Here is a 16916-nt window from a genome sequence, read left to right as displayed (position 1 = left end):
CGTTTTCATTTATGTGACCTCAGTTGGGGAAATATATATTTCTATTTCACAAGGATAAATTTAGGGCTATCCACCTATTGAGCTGCACTCTCCACCCTTATCTTCTTTTTATATCATCGCAGTATGAGTTCTCTTGAGAAAGGCAGGATTATTAATGCATCCAGCAATAACAATAACAACAACAACAATAACAACAGCTAATACTTAGCACTTAGGTAGATCAAACCCTAGTCTAACTTGGGACATTTATAAAGGCTCCACACAGCCTGTACATAAATATAGAAACCATGATTGCTTATAATCTTGGAGACTTGGCATACATCTACTATATAATTTGAAAACTATGGAAGGCTTATCAAAAGAAAGGAAAGTTGTTCTGGGATAACTGGGAGAACATATTAAAATAGAAATATGGAACCTTCAAAGAGTTTTCAAAAAACATATTAGGATGTTACCTAAAGATGGGGGTAACTGTAGAAGAAGGAAGAGATGCCGAGTCCTGAATTCAGTGTAAATACATTGCTACTAAAAAATAACAAGATAAAAATCTAAACAACATCTGAAGATTTAAGTGTTCAATAACCCAGTTCAAAAATCTTCATGTGGGAAAACTAACAATTTTATGAATACAGAAAATTATCTCATGTGACTTTCTAGAGCTGACTGATTATAACTTTTGCATAAAGTTTATACAATATAGATTCTGCATAAGTCAACATATCCAGTGTCAAGACAATAAGTTAAAATGTGGCTTGGTTATAAAGGGAAGAACTCTGGATCAAGTATTTAGGACTGTACAATGCAGATTAGTAATATTGAATGCTAAACAATCTTAAATATTGGTGAGGCTACTTGTATTTGAACAAATGAATTTTCGCGGTACTCCCAACTTCTGAAAACTCTGCCTTTACAAAGTGATGCTAAAATATGCATAATATCCTTTCCTCAGAGAATCTCAATGTGTTTTCTAGAATTAAAACTGACTATCCAAACTAGGTCACCCAGACCCCTTAATTTTGTGTAATGCTGTTATCTTTCACCTCCTGAGTTTTCACAAAATCTATTTTTATTTTCTCAAGGAGTGGAGGGTATATATATGAAATGCAGCTAAATGGACCAAGAAAGAAACCCAGATGTTTAACCATGAAATCTAAATTTGAAACAGTCTTTTGGAAATGTGCTGAAATGTTTCCAAAATATCATGAAGACCAAAACAATTTGCTGTTGAAATGACCTTCATGGTGAACAGTATCAACATTCTGAGATTTATGTGGGAAGTATTCTTTCTTTTTCACCTTAACTTTACCATTGGGTGATAAAAATAGATTCCTGGGATAGCATTCTTACCAAAACCAAAGTCAGTATGATTTTAAATTGAAGTTTAAAAAATTAGCTTGAAACATATATATACTTAAATGTATATTGTGGTGATACTTCATCTTAATCTTACCAGCACTGCTCATTACAGATATTTTCAACTATATACCTGTGAGATAATAGGTAGGGCTTAGAACCAGGCTACACGATAATCTACTTCAATAATCTTTAATTATATGAAAATAATAGAAATAAGCATAATACCTGTTTTACAGTTGAAGGATGAGATTACCTAACTGCCAAGGACAAACACGTTATAGGACCAGCGTTTCTGTCTCCAGGGTCCACATGCCTAACCTTATATTCTACAAGCCATATACTTCACATCAATAAACATGCTCTTAAACATAGGGAATGTAATTTGAAGAAAATGTGTTTTAGTTGGCAGCCGTGATTCTGAAATCCAGTAATCATTAAATCAACTCTTTCAAGTTGAAAAAGTCTTTGGTGAGATATAATGAAAAGGATAAAATAAGACTAATGAAAGTGTGTGCCAACTCCCTTTGTGTTTCATTCAAGGAACAAGTCAAGAGTATAAGTCATTTTGGGTGATATCTAGCAAGTAAATTGAAAGACATCAAAAAATATGGGGAAGGCTATTTTAGAAGCATGCAGTATTTGTCCTTCTGTGCCTCGCTTATTTCACTTAGCATAATGTCCTCAAGGTTCATCCATGTTGTCACATATTACAGAATTTCCTTCCTTTTTAATGCTGAATGTCCCATCATAGATATATTCCACTTTTAAAATCCATTCATCCATCAGTGAACATTTATGCTGTTTTCACATTTCAGCTATTGTGAATAGTGCCTCAATGAACATGGGGATGATAATATCTCTTTGAGATCCTGATTTCTAATTCATTTGGATAAAAATTTCAGTTAATGCAAGATGAATACTTTTTAGAGTTCTGCTATACGACATTGTGTGTGTAGATAACAGTACTGTGTTGTACACTTAAAAAATTGTTAGGAGGGTAGATCTCATGTTAAGTGTCCTTACCACAGTGATAAAAAATAAAATAAATGAACAGAAGGCAATACAAACAAGATCATTGGGGAGCTCTGGGAAGAAGATAGATGACATTGACAACAGAATCATGGCAAAGTTCAGAGAATAAAAAAAGTCAAACACACTGGAAAAAAGACTCCACAAATTGCATTCATTCTCTGCCTTTGAGGGAGCAGTGAGGCATGGCCTTACCAGGATCTGAAGATGTAGTACTTACTTGTGCTAAATGCTTTGACTGAACATTTAAAACCTGCAACGATAGTATGAGAAAAGAACTATTGTTATTCCCATTTCTTTTGTGAGGAAAGTGAGATACACAGATGTTTATGAATTCATCAGGTTAATTGCAGCTAATAAAGCGACAAGCCAGAGGCAGTTCAGAGGAAGGCAGCCTGACTTCAGAATCCTAGAGCTCTGTCACTATGCTGTGTCGCCTCCCAGGAAATCCTGGGGTTGTAAGCATGATTGGAGTGTATAGAATGAGACGTAGTAGAATTTATGGACAGAAGAAAAATCAAGTATTTCATCCAAAGAAATAAAAGATTACAAACTATAGCAGCATACATTCCTCAGAAACTGGATCATATGGGTAAAAGCACAGATGAATGAAAAGACATATCACTGATGACTTTTCTGAATTATATTTGAGATGAATGATAACTTCTTAGGAAATATATTTTAGGTACTTTTGGATAATCGTTTTTAAAATTTCTTCTTGATATGTTAAAAATAACCAGTAGAGGGCGCTTTTAACCATGAGTTTGTATTCCATTAAGAAAAGAATTGAAGTGTGAGGAAAAGTAAAACAATCCTAAATATGATACTTGTATGAAATTGTAAAGAATCCATAAGATGAGCTAGGGTTTTTATCGCTGGCAAGTTACTTTAGAAAGCAATTGCGAGGCATTTTTGGCTACTAACTACTCGCCCATTGCTATGCTGTCTACTGTGAGCTACAGGAGAACTGTATAGATGAAGACCAAGACACAACTGGCATATATTTCACACGAGAAGAGTTTTGGGTTATATAAGAGACACAGAGTGGCTTAATACATTTTATAGATGATAGAATATTATCAATAGATATGACAGAGGAGATAAGCAAACAAGAGTTCGAAAGTCCAGAGCACAAAGTTAGAAAGTCCAAGAACAAAGGATACGGATCCATGGTGAGGTGCCTGGAGACTATTTTCAATGGAGAAAATATCAAGAGCAAAATCTCTGATGTTGATATGAGCCTGGAGGGAGAGAAATGACATATGAATAACCAAAGCTCAAGGTTAACCTGGGAGAGAAAGGAAACAGACTTGAAAGTCTTGTCAGACTGTGAGCAGTCTCCAGGAGCTGAAAGTGAAGTAGTAGATGGTAGGAAACCGGAGCACACTCTGTACATACTAGGGTAGCAACAGGAGTGGGGAGGGCTGGGTCTGAGAAGGATGGAGTTGGAAGATAGTAAGGGAGTAGAAGAGATTGGAAAGAAAAAACCCAACAAGAGGCAATAAAATAATCGAGACGTGAAGTGATTAACTTAGCTAGATGTATTGGCCTGTTTTGCAAACCATATAATAAACTCTCCTTACTGAGCAACTGTTACAGAGTGTAGTGATGATAATAACAATAATAATTATGTGCTTTCACTCTTTTGCTTCTCCTTTTAGATCACATTAAAAAAAAAAAAAAAATTGAAGCTCGCTTTGGCAGTGCTCCAGCGAGCCAGTTTGTGGAATTTTTATCCATCTGCCTTGGTTTCCTGACTGCCTAGTTTGCAGTCTTTTTTTTTTTTTTTTCTTTTCTTTTGTCTTTCATTTATTTACTTCTCCAGAACATAAATAAATAATATTTATTTCTCTAAAGCAGCAACCAGATAGAATGAGGATAGATGTTCAGCATCAGTTCCCATCATTCTTAAGAGTCTTCTTTAGAAACACTTTTTCATGATCGCCTTCTGATGACCCATCACCAGCACATTCACCCTTAGTCTTCTTGACTTATAAAGGAATAGACAAGATTAATCCAGTCATAAGGTTCATATACATAACTTACGGAAAATAGTGAGGGTAGAAAGATAATTCGAGGTCTTCAATGCCAGACCGAAGGGTAATATTGAACCACTGTAAAGTTTGAAGTAGAAGGTGATACTGTTAAGTAAACTCTTTAGAAAGCGTGGTGTGGGGATGGTCTTAGGACAGACTCGAGAGAGGAAGATTAGCAGTGAAGAGAAACCAGAAGGCTGTACAGTCCCATAAATGTGAATTGATTTCGCTGGAAATGAAGGAGAACAGTTAAATAGGTAAAAATAGAACAGCAAAAATCGATGATTTATTAGATGTGAAAATGGAGGACATGATGGCATACATACAGTTGAAATGACTTGGTGCCATAATGAAAATGTTCAGGAAGAGAACTAACAAGGAGCTGAAAACTGTGAGTTTGTTTTAGGCACACTGATTTTCAGCCGTAGCATGAGTATAGACAAATGTACAAATATTTTAAAGATATTACCAGTATTCTCATAATGTGATGGTCTAGATCCCATAAAGGAGATTGACATCGTGAAGGTTAAATTGCTTTCATTTTTTAAAAAATACAGAAGTCAATAGAAATTAGATAATTTTTGCAGGAAAATATTTGGCTGAAGTTAGCAAAACTTTTTTTTTCTTTCAAACATCCGCATTGAAACCCTGATAGGTATTTCATGCCACTGCTTTTTTGTAATTTGAAATCTAGAGTTAACTTGGTTACATCAGTCAATATGCTATCAACTCTGACATAGTGGAATTGGTTAGTGAAGATCAATGCTTGTGAATTAGAATTAAAATTTCCCCTATTTTGTTATTATGGGGAAAGCGTGTCAAGAGTCCAGAGGAAATAGCAATAGGTATTATATGACAAGGGACTTGACAGGATGGCTCGTGTGCCTCCTTTAAAATTGAACCATCGGAAGAGTTCATTGGACAAAGTTGTAGAGGCCTGTTTTTCTGAACTTGACACGATGACCTTATTCACCAGGGGTATGTCATCCCTAGAATGCTCATAAATGCATGTTATTACACTCTGATGATTAGATCAAGTTATGCATGTATACTTTTGTCTTTAGCTCAAAAAAAGTAAAAAGGTCACTCATTTTAGAAGGACATTTTGGAAGCGCCATTGTAATTCACTATTTTCTTTGCAATTCCTGCCTAATGCAGTGACATTTTATTTTAACATGTGTCTTTTAAGTATATGTCTGAAAATCATAAGCATGCATGGCACTAGCCTCTGGATAAATTTACATGAATAAAATTGTAATATGACTATATGTGGCCTTCAATCAGTAGCACTAATGAATGATGTTTACAAAGGAGAACTAATATTTTTAAGCACCAAGCCATAGGGAACAACAGCCAAAAGAAAGCCAAACTGTAAGTCATGACAGAAACAGAAGCAATCTGGGAAATATTACTTCGGCATTAACTTGTGGGAATAATTGCAAATGTTTTTGCTTAAATTTGAAAGGGTTCAGGAAGAGTTTTCTTTTTTAACTTAGTAGTTTTCGCAATAAAAAATGTATTCAATTTTAAATACCATTTTAACAAGAATCTTGACAACCTGGTTAAATATCAAAGAATTAAACTAGATATATACTAAATATTAGCAATGAAGTAAACCTTATTTAAAGAGATGATTTCAAAGACTTCCATTTTCAAGCTGATTCTTCTTTCATTATTTAAAATTAGTAGAGAGACCAGAAACTGATTCTGGCTCACCTAATTTTTTCATTTAATTAGCAAGCATTTATCAAGTAGTTTCTATGTACGTGGTAGTGTCCTGGAGATTTTATGATGGCAGAATTTCAAGGAGCAAATTGCTTTTCTTGGTGTGCCTCCATTGCCTGAAAATGGAATTGTTAGGACAAAACTCTTAAGATGCCAACAGCTTTTCCTACGTGTTTAGTATAGATTACCAAGACCTCCCATGTTGGAACTGCCTTTCATCTTACACAAATTCAGTAGGACACATGGCTGTTTCAGGTTTCTATCTTGGTGGTAAACATGTTTCCAGGGGAGGCCAGTTACACGGGTGAATACAATAAAGGAAGCTTTGATATCCAGTGGCCTTTCTACTAATATGATTTTACACGTATAGCTCAAGTTAAGCCCTAGTTAGTCCCACTTTCCCTACCTTTGTAATTGAGGGGGCTGAAGACAATGGGAAGAATATGTCCTCTGTAGAAAGTATACTTGTGCTTTGTGAAGCCAACGAGATTGATGTGATTTTTGTATGTTTTTTTTTCTTTTTTTATAATAAAGTTGTAAATATGCAACTTCCTATTCCAATTTTCTGTTAGAACAAATTTGGAATTTCAAGGTTGCTTGCTCTAGGGCATTGTAAGTCGGAGTAACTGAGAATAATCATGTTTGTTAGTTAATTTTTTTATTGAGGTATAGTTGATTTGCAATATTGTGTTAGTTTCAAGTGTACAGCAAAGTGCTGCAGTTATTTTTTTCAGATTATATTCCATTGTAGGTTATCACAAGATATTGAATGTAATTTCCTGTGCTATAGAGTAAATTCTTGTTGCTTATCTATTTGATGTATAGTAGTTTGTTATCTGTTAATCCCATACTCCTAATTTGTAACCATAAATTTGTTTTGGTAACAATGTTATGTTTACTCCCTTCGGTGATAACCATAAATTTGTTTTCTATGTCTGTGAGTCTGTGAGACAGTCATTTGAAGAGCATAGAAACGTTAGAAACGTTAACAGAATCATCCCATCGTGTTCTTAAAAAAGAAACAACTAATGCATTACTAATTTATGTACCCAATAATAATATCAAGGTTCTGATGGATTCTCGAATTTTCATTTTATTTAGAATCATGTCCAGTGCGAGGTACACAGAATTAGTTCTTGTGCAGGCATTATTCTAAGAGCTTTTAATTTATTATCTCCTTTTATCCTCACAATAGCACTATAAGGTTGGTATTATATTTTCCAGAAAAGGAAACTAAGGCAATGGAGTATTAAGTGATCTGCCCAATGTCACAAATCAGTAAGTGATTGAACCAAGATTTAAATAAAGGCTGCACAAAATGGAAACTTAACCTTTTTTTTTAAGTTCATTCAGAACAGCATTTGCGATTGGTAGATAAGGTTTCCCTTCATGAAAGAAAAACCAGAGTTTATATGCAGTGTGTACATTCTGCCACACACTAAAGAGCAGAGGATGCATGGATATTGGAAGGGACTCGTTAATCAAACAGATGTGGTTTCAGTAATTATGAAATCTCTTCATTAAGCACTGGCAGTGAGTCATTACAATATCTTCTCCAGCCTTTTGGCTATGATCAAGTGTAGAATATCTTCTCATTAGGATAATGGGGTTCAATAAAAGAGTGTTCCATCATTCCCCATAAGAGAACAGAGTGGAACATTTTACTAATGATAATCATTTAGTGATTCATTTTCTCTTTTTCAGATCTTGTTAATTCATTATTGTACAAGGTTAATTCTTCATGCATTTAGATTTTGATCTTGACAAAATGCACTGGTCATAAAAGTTAACTTTGCAAGAGAAATTAGGACAGTTGAAATTAATGTAGGGGACATAATGAGTAGAAATAAGAAAAGTGTGCTTTTTTGTTTTTTTTTAATTTGCTAGCCCAGAGAGCTATTAATTAAAGCATGATCTATATATTTTAAGTGAAGTTGTTGGGAAATTTTTGACGTATATTATTTTTTCTAATGATTTTTATGGCAAACATGATTAGAAGCAAATTAGAAATATCTGAGTTTTACATATATTCAGCAGTAATGTAATCTATTACTGAGCTCACTCCTGTGTATCATATGATTATCTCTGTAATAACAGGCCATTAATAAATATATTATATAAATATATATAATAAAAGCCATTATAAGTATAGTAGTTCCATCAGAAAATTGCAAAATATAGAAATGAGGCTCCCCCTTTGAATTTTTGCATGTAATATTACCAACCAAAGTTAACAATAATTAGTAACTTTGTATATGTCTTTTCATTACTTTTCCCCTATGACAATATTTATTTTATAAAATTTTACCCACTGGTAATTATAGTTAACTCACAATCTTCTATCCTGGTTATTTCAACTGACCGTTAGATCAACGGACTTTCCAGTCATATTCTTTATAATTTTAATGGCTCTAATATTTCATTAAGAAAATGAAATTATGTAATTTAGCTATATGCTTGTAGTTGATAATTGTATCATTTCAAATATTTTTGCTATTATAAATAACCATGCAACAAAAGGCTTTTGATATGATCTTTTTCCCCATATTTAGGATTTTATTTCTGTAGAAAATAATCCCCAGAAATGGATTTATTGAATCAAAGAGTATGAATATGTCTGAAGCTCCTGATATAGAGGTTCTGAATGCTTAGGGAGCGTGGTTGATCCGTCTGTGTAGCCTTGGCACCTGGCATGGCACCTAATGTGCTCATTACTTACATTTTAAAGGTGTTAAAACTTTTGAAATGGCATATATATGTGGCTGTTTTATCTGCATGGCTGTTGAATAATAGTCCTTTGTACTTGAGTAGATTTTTATAGTTTTCACTGAACTTCCATACCTATTACCTGATTTGAAGTGTATGACATACTTGCAAGAAACACAAGGAAGAGAGTTTGATCATCACTTTTCAGAGGAAAAAAGTGAGCCTCAGAAAGGACATTGGCTAGAATTTAGTCTTCCTACTTGGACCAGTAGTAGTTTCCTTATATTTGATCTCTATGTGTATTTATCCTTTTGAGAAAGTATTTGAAATAAGTTGATTGTCGTTGTCTTTTCCGTGAATAATTGTTTTTATTCTTTAGGGGAAAAATCCTATGCTTCTTGGAAGTATTTTTGTCTTTTTTTATAATGCAAAGTGCATATCACTCTTTACCACCATGAAAGTTTTCCAAGTGCTTAATGCAAAAATAATATTAACATTCTTTAAAGACTTGGTTTATATTTTAAAACAGAAATGAATCTGTTTGTATCTGAATGTAGATTCTTAGAATGTAGATGAATGTAGATTCTTAGAAAGTTGCCTTGGAAAGTTCTTACATAATGGTTTAAAATAAATATGAACTATTTTCTAGCTTTATAAATATAGGGAATTTGATTTAAATTTGATGGAACTGTTTATTTTTTCAACTTCAAATATATATTTGATAATATCTATCCAATATAAATGAGCATTAAATGACACAGTGGGTGAAACTGCCTGCGATAGAGCTGAAATAACACAACATACAAAAAACATAGAAGTTTTATTTTTTTTTTCTTTTATTCTTTTTTAATAAAATTTTATTTTATTGGAGTATAGTTGATTTACAATGTTGTGTTAGTCATATACATATACATATATCCACTCTTTTTTTAAGATTCTTTTTCCATATAGGCCATTACAGAGTAATGAGTAGAATTGTCTGTGCTATACAGCAGGTTCTTATTAGTTATCTATTTTATGTATAGTAGTGTGTATATGTCAAACCCAATCTCCTGATTTATCCCTCCCTGCCCTTACCCGCTAGTAACCATAAGTTTGTTTTCTACATCTGTGACTCTACTTCTGTTCTGTAAATAAAGCAGAATTTTATTCTGTTTTATTTCTTTCCTTCTGTTTTCTTCCTTTTTCTTTTTCTTTTTTTCTTAACCATATAAATCACCATTCTGATTTCAGACGTGAGATTATTGAAACCCAGAGAGAAAAGTTGCTTGTTCAAGTCTATACAGCTTTTAGGTATAATTGCTGGGATTTCAAACCCAGTTTTGTTCACCTCAAACCATAGTTCCTCTTACTAAACAAAAAGGCAATAAAAGGATGATGATAGGAAAAGGTGAAAGTTCAATTATTATGATTATACCAAGGTATGATTTTTTATATCCTGTGTCACCTGTCACCAGTTTAGACTGCAAAATTTGGTAAGGCTGTTAACTCGATATAATTAAAACATTTAGAATACAATGGAAACGTTTTTAATGGAACTGTTTGACAATGACTCATGTAAAAGACTAAACTTTTTGATTAAACGGAGATTAAATGGCTATCTATTAAGAAGATTGGCAAGTTTCTGAATAGAATTAGGCGGGAGGTGAACTAGACAATTTCTAAGATATAAACAGTTTGTGACTCTGCTGTTTCTTAAATATTAATAGATCGACCTCTGGCTTGTGGTCTTTATACTTTATGCTTAGCAAGCCTACAATTCAGCCATTTGACTGTAAATCACCTGTAGTTTGTTTCAAAGCTTTGAATCTCCTTTAATTTTTAAGATGTTCTCCTACTAAAGATAATATGTAGTGAGGGCATACGGTATATCAGGTATTGTGAGAGGTTTCTTTCCCTCTCTACTCAATATCTACCTATCTAAAATATATACATTTACACGTAAGTGCTATTTATAGATACATATATACACATATGTATTCTTTATATGTACATATATATATCTACAGATACACATGTGTGTGTGCTTATGTGATTAAAATAAAATATATTCTCAAAAAAGAAATTATGAAAGTTTCTAATTATATCTAGTATTTTTCTACAATTTTCCAGTGCACATATTGGTACATTCTTTTTAAGTCAAATCAGAATTCAGGAATAAAAATAGACCAGAGGAAGTCTCCTTATATATCATCTGTGGTACCATTCATTTTAAAAGCATGTTATTGCTCTTTTATGTTATGGTATATTTTTTTAAATTCCATGTAATTTAAAATACTATAGGAATGGCTTTCAACATTCTAGACTCAATTGTATAAAATTGAGACCAAAAAAGAAAAGTCAAAGTACATAGAAATCATATTGAATTTCATCTCTTGTGCATTACTAAAGCAACATAGATTCCTTAGAGAATATACAAGCAGAAATTGATTTCTTTTTACATGATCTTGGCAAATATTGTCTTGATACTCAAACCAGTTTCACCCATGTTTATCATTGAAAGTTTCCATCTTACGCACATTTATTTGCCAGCTCTCCTTTCTCAGCCATCACTCTACCATCTGGTGTTACCTTTAGATTTATCTATAATAGTAAGCGGTGGTGGAAAGGGTGAGTAAGATATAGGGTGAAATTCCATGGAGATCCAGATGTTTGGAATCTTTATGAAAATTCAATCTACAAAATATTTTAAAAATATACAAGCTTAATAATTTATTTTTAGGTTGTTATGTGAGAAAATATCAGCTGTGACTACATTTATTCCTGATTTTTCTGTGGACACATAGATAAATTATTTACAGGCGGATCTAGTCCAAGACAAACTGGTGGTGTAGTAACTGCCTCCCCTGCTTCCAGCCAAGACCTAAATTTTATTGTCCCTGCAGTTTAATATCTCATATTTTCATGTTTTTCTTTTGTTTCTTTCATCCCAACCACCCATGAAAGCTTGTATTCAAAGCCTTCTTTCTCAGGACCTGATAGCGCCTTCCAATGGTATTTCTCCTAGAAGCATTTTATTTTAGTAGGAATCAGATTCTTAAGGAAAATGGTTAAAACCCTGGGACAAACAGATGTGTTAACATGGAGAGTTAAGCCTGCAATAAACAATGAAAGGAGCAAAGTAAGGTTAAACATTTTTTCCCCTTCCAGGAGAAAATAGGATGTCAATTAAATAATACCTTTTGATTTATCCTTCATTGCAATTTTTGCTGTCCTTGGAAATAGGAATAAAAATGCACATCAGCTGACTACCATTTGTCTTGCACACACCCTATCATGGCTTTTATCTGAGAAAGAAAATTAAATGATGCAGGTTGTTAGTTGTTTTTTTTTTCTTTTTTACTGAATCTCCCTGACCACAATAGTTATGCTGACCTTGACCAAATTATCTCCATGTACTAGTTCTATTGCTGTGCCATAAAGCCAAACAGTATTTCTGCAGGTCTTTTTAGAATTCTTGGGCAAAATGTGTAGCAGATGTAGGCAGGGGTTAGGAAAGAGATGCTATTTATTCTGTTCCTGTAGTTTTGGATGGAAAAATACTTTTTAGGTGATCTGTTTCTAAGAAGGGCAATTTTGGGAAACCACACATCATATTCTCAAAATTATTTTCCTTTTTCTCCCTCAAAATTTATTCTAATCATCTCAAAGTAAAGGATTATTCTCAAAAACAACAGCAAAAAATGCTGCAGCTCACATTAAATTTGCTTCTACTCCCCGAGAAAACTACTTCAAATTTGACAAAGATAATCTTTCCTCCATTATATCTGGATTATATAACCCAATTTATAGAAGGGAAAAACCCTAGAATACAATCTTCTGGAGTATTTTGGGGGGTCATTCTCCTGCAATGGGATTGGACTGAGCAGTTCTAGGGTTTGTGCTAGTTGGAGATGTAACTGGAGTTTGTGCCTGTAAACCCCACAAACTTCCCATCCTAAGAGATAGGAATAAACAGACATGTTTAGTCATCCAACAAACATGTGTCTAGCATTGGTGTTGTGTTGGGGACTTTGCTAGGCGTGAAAATTCAGAGGTGAATCAGACACAGTAGAGAATGTCTGCAATCTACATGAAATTATATCCTGAACAAGGACAGACTGTAAGTGCATGTTTGAATATATGTGCTCTTTTAAATCCAGGAAAAATATTTTCCACATGACCAATGGTGGTACCAAAAAATAAATTGTTATTGGTGTACAGTGGCATTTGCAGATATTAGAAAACTCAAATCAAAAAGGGAAGATTGCTCTGCCATTAATGCACAATGTTCATACTTCTCTTTGTAAATTGCTGTGTCACCTCCAGGGTAACTTGCAAGTGCATTTTCATATGATGTTTCAAATAACACACACCAATAAGTGGAACTTAGAAAAATGTATAAACGTGCATATTCTTTTGTTCTGCACAATAAGAAATATGGGATGTCAAGTGATGAACTAACAGCAAACACAAAATTCGAATCTTTTTAGGTTAACTTGTGACATAGTCAGAAAACGTATCATGGAAATGTAACTGTGCAGAGTGCATCTGGAAACTGATTTATTGAAGCATTCAAATAATACAGTGCTATTTATAGGAGACTCTGTTATAGATATTCCTGCAGTTATTACAGAAGGAATTCTTGTCCTATGGGGTCTCCAATGCAGACAGGCTGCCTTGGTTTCATAACACAGGTTTATTTGCCATATGATGGTGGATTTCTTTAAAGAGAATATACTTAGTAAAGATTTAAAAATGATTATGAGTATGAATAGAAAGTGGGCAGCTAGCTGAAGGAATTCTCTAGACGTCTCTAGTTGACATGCATTTTTTTCCAAATTAAACATCAATTTGGAATTCTAGAGTCTAAGTGGATTTTCTATGAAAAAAAAAATAGGTGAAAGGAGTATTGTGGTCTACTCCATTGTTTACACAAAGGCAGGCAAGAGATAATGAAATATTTTCAACTACCTACAAAAACTAATTGTGTATCTTTATATACCTAATAATGTCTCATGTCTTAAGATAAATTCATCATGAGAAATATGAAAAATATCAAATAGTCAACTCCAGTGTTGTTTATTCAATTATATGAGTGAAAGAAACTAATATTCCTATGTGAGTTTAAAGTTTAAAAAACATTTTCTTTTACATAATTTTGTGGAACTCTCCACTAATATAGTGATATGCTTGGTGATGTTATCTTCTAGACAAAATTAGTTGTTCTACCCCTATACACCCATGTCACTTTCTTGTGACATTTATATCTCTATTACAGCACTGAATACTGTATGGTAGGTATCTGTTCATGTTCTATCCTTTTCTGAGCTCTAAAATCCCATCCAGCAAGAGGTATTTATTATCTGCATCACTCCCCCCTTCCCAAACTTCATCTGTAAATAGGCTGCCTACTGATGCTTAGTAAGACTTTATTAACTTTGATTTAACTACTATCTTACCTAAGCTAAAAGTGAGGCTCTAAGACATTAAGAGATGCAGCCAGGAACACATAATATTGAGAGGTAAAGCAGGATGCAGTTCTAGGCATCCTTACTCTAAATCCCCAGCCTGTGCTTTTACTCTCCATCTTTCCCTATCCTTAGCCTATTTGAAATTATAGGGCTACAATATAAGGAATATTATAATAATGAATATAGAAGTATTTTAAAATAGCACTAAACTTTTGTGTAATATATATATTTGTTTATATGACGATTTTAAATAATCTTTATAAAACAAATGTTTAGTACTATCAAAAATATTAATTTTACAGGACTGCTCCCTAAATATAGATCCAGGTTATTGACTTCTAGTTGTTTCTAATCCACCCCACCGTTCATCTACTTTCCATTTTAGAGTGTGATTGAATAAAGTCATCATAAAGCAAAATTCCTTTCAATTGTGATGATAAAACAAGACCAGCCACTTGTGCTAGGAAAGCAGGAGGAAATGAATGTCAATTCTTGAAAATCTGGGGATGTTCAAATGAGCAGAGTTGGAGGCATATCTCAGGCTTTATTGACAAAGGAATGCAGTGTCATCCATTATTTACAATGACTCATTTAGATCACAATACGTGCTTCCAGCCCGGAGAGAGAAATACGGTGCAAAAGAATTTTCTTTCAGTGCTTTGCTATCAATTCATGCCAGCATTAAGAGATCTATATTGTAATTTTCTTGAAATACTTTGACTTTCTTCGTATAAACAAGAAATGATTAAGCAAGCACCTTTTGGATAGTAAGGAACAGGGTAGCGTTTTAAAATTTTGTACTCTTACGAGCATTTTATGACATTAGAGAATCCGGAAATGTCAACTATGAAAGGGACCCTGAGGATTTTATGTCCCATATTCCTTCTTTGTAGATGGAGAAACTGAGATTCACTGTGAATATGTGACTTGCTCAAGATAGTTGGAGGTTGAATAGGAATTAGAACTCAGGTTTTCTAAATTCAGGTTTGCAGGCCAACTTCTGTTAAAATGTAGGTGTGTTGGGAAAAACAGTGTGATTATTTCCATGAGACTGCAGCCATCTCTCCCTTGTGATGGTCATGAATATATATGTCTCATTTATATTTCACTGCTATGGCTCTGCGTCTTATTTCAAAATGTAAAATCAGCAACTTTCGTCATCTCTCAGTAGCTGCGTGAACTTCAGCAATACAGAATTCTGTGAATTGGGCTGTCTGCATTTCCTGTTTATTTCTGATTGCATTGTTTTCTCAAGATGCATTTTTTTGTTTCATCTGGAATTCATTCTCTGGGAACCTCCCTCTCTAAAGAAGCTTAAAAACCAAGCAGTGTTTATTTTTTGGTAATTTTCCCTGTACTTTTACTCTGTAATTTCTCTATTTAGAAACCTTTGATTGTTCCCAATTCCCTTCTGCAGGAGGTTGAAAATTATCTGCTTAGTTTTCAAGGCTCAATACACTACTTACTTTCAATCCCTGTTCTTACCAACCATTTCCCCAAATGCACTTGGCATATTAATCAAACTTACTTTTTGTAACCTCTAATTAGTCTCATTTCTGGGCCTTTGCTTGCTTGTGGTTTCTCTTTCTTCCTCCCTGTGGAAAGTGTAAGATTTCCTTTTAACTATTAAAAATTCCTAAGGTTGTAGGGCCTCTTTTCTCATGCCCAGCAGTTTGTGTAAAGAACCACAGAGATGGAAGAGCTTCTCCCAGGATTGGGTCTCAGCAGCCTGGCTGGGTTCTGGTCCTTATTTGCCTATAGCTGGCTTTCTTTTTGATCTTTCCTTCCTGACCTGAATTTTCTGGACTTGCCTATGTAAGACCAGAGTCATGCTTCAGCCCCTGTCTGCTTATCTGTAAAACCTCCTACTGGCGGCACTCCTAGTGAAATAGCACCATCCATTGCCATTCATGGCTGGGAATGGCGGAAAAAATGATCCAGTCAATCTCCTTTTCTGACTTCCGTTCCATCTACACGTGTGTATTTGAAAATAATTATTTTGTTTCTGTTTTCTTTTCATTTGGTATAGGTTTTGCCTTTTATAGAAGCTTTCTGAAAAAACAATTTTGTTTAGAATTTAAACATTGTCAAAAATATATATATCGAAGCAAGTGACTTTCTTTGGAATAGAATACATTCCTGGATATCAATACAGCATGTTATTCCCTTTAGATTTGCCCCAAGTTCCCAGGACATTTACTTAGTGGTGGCATACAAAACTCTTATACAAGGGGCCTGGTTCTGAGAGGAAGGTTCAGCAGTGACATTAAAAGGATTTCTTCCTAAACTAGGGAAATTTGCTTGTGCTTAAAGCCAAAGACATTAGAAAGGACAAGATAAAAAAATGTTATAAGAAGAAAAAAAGGTGAGAGAAAAGTCCATCAGAAGTTGGAACAGACAGGCATTAGTGCACAACTGTTTACTGTTATGAAGAAAGGTACCAAGTTAGCAGAACACCAATTAAGGGAACTGTACTTGCTGGAGAAATCTTATTCAACAGCAAAGTATTTTGGTGAAGGAGACAAAGTTTTGCAATTTAATATGTAGATGTAAAATGAAGCACTGGATAGTTTTGTCTTAAAGAAGGCCAGTGAGAATCTGAAGGGTCTTA

At 33.9% G+C, this 16916-nt stretch overlaps 1 protein-coding gene and 1 pseudogene across 2 annotated transcripts in view; both read left to right on the top strand.

Moving 5' to 3' along the window:
- CNTNAP2 (contactin associated protein 2) overlaps positions 1 to 16916 on the top strand; it is a 2064798-nt gene that overhangs the window by 568636 nt on the left and 1479246 nt on the right. The gene's annotated exons all lie outside the window — the stretch shown is intronic.
- Positions 7693 to 7865, top strand: LOC118901362 (annotated as a pseudogene).

This window comes from Balaenoptera musculus, chromosome 9 (genome assembly GCF_009873245.2).
Source record: "Balaenoptera musculus isolate JJ_BM4_2016_0621 chromosome 9, mBalMus1.pri.v3, whole genome shotgun sequence".
In the NCBI taxonomy this organism is placed as follows: domain Eukaryota; kingdom Metazoa; phylum Chordata; class Mammalia; order Artiodactyla; family Balaenopteridae; genus Balaenoptera; species Balaenoptera musculus.
This window is presented reverse-complemented; position numbering and strand designations above follow the sequence as displayed.